Consider the following 2,952-nt stretch of genomic DNA (forward strand, 5'->3'; position numbering starts at 1 on the left):
GAGTTGCCGCACATGCACAGTGTACTTGCACACATCGCAGCCGTTCCCCCTGCTCCCTGAGCTAGGCAAAGAACAGCCACGATGTGTGCGAGTATACTGTGTATGCGCACAGCGACTCAGACATTGCAGTGTGTCTGCTCTTAGCGGCGGATTGCCGCTATGAGCAGGCACAGAGGAGGCAGTACTGTAGGGTCCATTGTCGGCGGATCCTCAGCATAAAATAAATGAAGTAGGGCGTGAGTTAACTGTCAGTGGCACTGAGAATGGCACTGCTTAGGGAGCACAGGCTTTATTTAAGGGACACTGAAACCAGTTACTATCTGAAGTCATGAGTAAAAGTACAAGTATTTGACCACAATGAGCCTACCTGTATAGAACCTCATCAGTAGAGAATAAGCTTATTGGACTGTAATATCTGTGTCTTGTCTGCATCTGCATTACATCAGCGCATGACGTTAAACTGAAGGTTAAGACTGAGGAATTAAGTTAGGAATTTGATTAGGATCCAGGTCATGGTTACTTGCAGCAGGACCGGAACATGGGTCGCCATCAGCCAGACATAAATGCTGGCACAAAGCTTGTATACAAGATATGGAGAAGAGATCAGATACTGAACAGATGAGAAAGATGTAGACACTGCAGTTGTCAGAGTAGATATAGGGTTGCAAAATTTTCAGTACCAGATGGGATCAAGTACACAGACTAGGAAGTGGCAGATGTGGACATTGTAGCAGGAGCAGAAGACCCACAACAATGGGATACAAATACCATAAGTTGGATCCAGAGGGCTACACTGGTTCTGAATCCAGGAACATGCCAGGTCAGAAATCAGAAGGCTGGAAAGGTCAGGATGTAGGACTCAAAATCAGGTTTTAGGATGACTTGAGGCCTTCAGTGCACTGGAACAGAATCTGAACAGACACAAGCAAGGTCTCAGGGCAAGAGGCTAATCTTTATAGCAGAACCTGATGAGTAATAAGAACGGCTGGATGAATTCAGGAGAATACTTACTAGGTAGATGCCTTGCTGGACAACATAAACCAGAGAGAAACAGCTTGTATAGACCTTCAGGATCAAATGTCATAATATTGCAGATCATGACATTGTGAACCTTAATTCCTAGCTAAAATCACAGTTCATAAGTTTTTCTTGTCTTCTCACATTCACATTACACACCTTTTGTTTTCCATGTAATGGTATATTTTTAAGGTCAGTTAACATTACTAGTGGTCAGTTGATATTAGTGGCGGTCAGTTGATATGTTTCCAGCACAATGAATCATTAATAAGTAGCCCAGATCACTGTGACACACGTGGAAGGACTGGAACCATTGTCTAGGTACATTAATACTCATTCAATTTTAAGCATTTATTTGTATGTGGACACATTCAATCATTATTACAAATGTTGTTATATCTTAAATACAGTATTATTTACTGTCAACCTTATGGTTTCATTTGTTTAATGTACAAATACATTTTTAATCTCAATAAACTCTTTACTACAGAAGACTGCTCTGTCCTGCTTTTTTTTTTAGGGGTCATGTCCAATAATTGTTTTCTGTTCCTACTTTAATCCTATTTTTGGTCTTATCCAATAAACATTTTAGATACCGTATTTATCGGGGTATACCACGCACCGGCCTATAACACGCACCCTCATTTTACCAAGGATATTTGGGTAAAAAAAAGTTTTTTACCCAAATATCCATGGTAAAATGAGGGTGCGTGTGTGCGCGTGTATACCCCGATACACCCCCAGGAAAGGCAGGGGGAGAGAGGCCGTCGCTGCTGGCTTCTCTCCCCCTGCCTTTCCTGGGGTCTAGAGCCCTGCTGCCGGCCCTTCTCTCCCCCTGGCTATCGGCGCCGCTGCCCGTTCTGTCCCCCTGACTATCGGTGCCGGCGCCCCATTGCCGGCGCCAATAGCCAGGGGGAGAGAAGCGGCGCCGACAGCCAGGGGGAGAGAAGGGGCAGCGGCACCCATTGCCTGCGCCGCTGCCCCATTGCCTCCCCCCATCCCCAGTTGCATAATTACCTGTTGCCGGGGTCGGGTCCGCGCTGCTTCAGGCCTCCGGTGTGCATCCCCTATGCACTGCACGGTGCGGCGCACTGACGTCATGCGCCGCGCAGCGCATAGCAACGACGCAGGGGACGCACACCGGAGGCCTGAAGCAGCGCGGACCCGACCCCGGCAACAGGTAATTATGCAACCAGGGATGGGGGGAGGCAACGGGGCAGCGGCTCCGGCAATGGGTGCCGCTGCCCCTTCTCTCCCCCTGGCTGTCGGCGCCGCTTCTCTCCCCCTGGCTATCGGCGCCAGCAATGGGGCGCCGGCACCGATAGTCAGGGGAACAGAACGGGCAGCGGTGCCGATAGCCAGGGGGAGAGAAGGGCTCTAGACGCCAGGAAAGGCAGGGGGAGAGAAGCGGGCAGCGACGGCCTCTCTCCCCCTGCCTTTCCTGGGGGTGTATCGGCGTATAACACGCACATAGACTTTAAAAAATTTTAGCCTAAAAAGTGCGTGTTATACGCCGATAAAAACGGTAGCACCTAGCAGATAAACGATCACATACAATATCCACCTAGGCCTGAAACCTATGATCAGAGAAACAATTTATTCTGGCTCACCTATTAGGACACCTGAACAAGTGTATGAAGAATGGCATAAACTAGATTTTTGATTAGATTCCCTGCCATAGGTTTGCTGTACATGTATGTCTTTATCTTAGCTTCAAAAATATTGGGAACAAACAGTACATAGAAAAATGTTATTGTATGCCTATCTCACTAATATAGGTTTAATGTAGGTATGGAAAGAAAAAAAAAGACAGCGGTGGCACTATCCTTGTGCCATTACCAAGGGCAACACAATAACAGTTTCCACTTTGTAAAATGCCCACGTTCCTGGATGTGTTGGGCTCAGAGCTCAACACCTTTTTGCGCATAAACAGGA

This window comes from Hyla sarda, chromosome 2, assembly GCF_029499605.1.
Source record: "Hyla sarda isolate aHylSar1 chromosome 2, aHylSar1.hap1, whole genome shotgun sequence".
Lineage (NCBI taxonomy): Eukaryota > Metazoa > Chordata > Amphibia > Anura > Hylidae > Hyla > Hyla sarda.